General features: G+C 41.3%; 1 non-coding gene across 1 annotated transcript; it reads left to right on the top strand.

The window, feature by feature from the left end:
• The first annotated feature begins 1,342 nt into the window (after positions 1-1,342).
• On the top strand, positions 1,343-1,414 carry trnaa-cgc (transfer RNA alanine (anticodon CGC)). Its single transcript has one exon. It is a non-coding gene; the product is annotated as a tRNA-Ala (tRNA).
• Positions 1,415-1,637: the final 223 nt, after the last annotated feature.

The raw sequence follows: 1,637 nt of genomic DNA, 5'->3' as shown, positions 1-1,637 counted from the left end.
CATGCTCACCTACAGTATAAGGCTCTGCATGGCTTGGCACCTCAGTACCTGTCTGAACTATTATCGCCCTACTCCCCACCTCGCAACCTTCTCTCTTCTAATTCTGCTCTCCTAACTGTTCCCCAAGCCCATCTACATTCTGTGGGTGACAGGGCCTTCTCCTGTTATGCCCCCAAGCCCTGGAACTCTCTCCCCAAGGATATCACAGAGTCACCTTCTCTAAACTACTTCAAAAAATCATAAAAAAAGACTGAAACTGAGGTTTCACAACCCAAAGCAAGGCTGGGAAAGGTCAGAGGACCTGCTTAGTGTGTAAAACACTTACTTGCAGCATTGTGGGTGCTGTGGTTTTAATGCTATTGGCTTGTGAACAGCATCCCCCTATCCTAGTGCACAGTGCCACATTCAATAAAACCATGAGAAAAAGAGATTCACAACCCAAAGCTCTGCCAGTCTTCTGTTTAAACAATCATGGACATCATGATTTGAACATCATGGGTGCTGTTTTTAAAAAGCTGTTGAGTAAAGAATAGGAATTTTCCTGCAGAATGAAAACAGGAAATAAAGAAAGGGTTTCAGAAATAAAACAAAGCTTTATTCCCATGCTGACAGTCTGGGTAATTGGAAACTGCTGTTCTGCTGGTTTTTCGCATGAAACTCTATTGAGCAGTATTTCTGCGTAGTGAACGTATGTATGTATACAGCGGTCACCCAGTGTTCCAGATGGTGCGTAATTGTGCATCAATCAAAACCCCGACTGTCAGAAAAGGATAATTAGCTCACTGATATGTTTATGGAGGGGTTGTGAAAATTTTCAAACTCGTGGTCTTTAAAATACATTTGGTTTGAAGGCCTTCTGTGTTATATGATATGTGATATGGACACAAGAATATTCGTGCATGGAATAAAAAGACAAACTGAAGGCTGTGAGAACATTCACAATGTACTTTATACACAGAGCAATTGTATACACAAAGCAATTGTTTCATAAAAACAGCCATGCCAAAATCGTTTTCGAACTTCAAGCTATCTTTACCCCGGTCAAAGTGATGAAGACACAGACATTCAATGAAAACGAATTTGATTCACTCTTTTGTTGTGATGTCATTTTAATTAATGTTAGCTGTGATTAGGTGTCGTTTTTGTCTCCCCCGTCGAGGAATTAACCACCGTCGCCCGTGTGACTGGATATAAAAATAACTGATTTGTTTTTGCCCAGTCTCTGGAAGCTTCAATGCGATTATTTTTCCTTCCTTATTTCTTCATTCCCATGAATTTACTCTGTAGTAGAGGAAACACGAAAGTGGGAAATTGCAGGCATTCTCCATGCGCATGCACCACTGGGGATGTAGCTCGGTGGTAGAGCGCATGCTTCGCGTGTATGAGGTCCCGGGTTCAATCCCTGGCATCTCTACGTGCTTTTTATTATTGTGCTCACATCGCAATCTTCTGTTGAGTGAGAACTCTTTGTTGGTGTTCATAGAGAGCCAGGTTTACACAATTAAGTTCAGTCACACGCGAAGTGCTACAGTGTTGCTCTGCTGTTTTAGATATACCTCCAAAGCATTTAGTTCTGTTAACTACAACAAATGATTTGAACTAATTTAACGTCATATTCAGGAAATCCAGAAAACGTC

Source organism: Lepisosteus platostomus, chromosome 5 (genome assembly GCF_059453375.1).
Source record: "Lepisosteus platostomus isolate fLepPlt1 chromosome 5, fLepPlt1.hap1, whole genome shotgun sequence".
Lineage (NCBI taxonomy): Eukaryota > Metazoa > Chordata > Actinopteri > Semionotiformes > Lepisosteidae > Lepisosteus > Lepisosteus platostomus.
The sequence above is the reverse complement of the archived record's forward strand: the minus strand, read 5'-3'. Positions and strand labels throughout refer to the sequence as shown.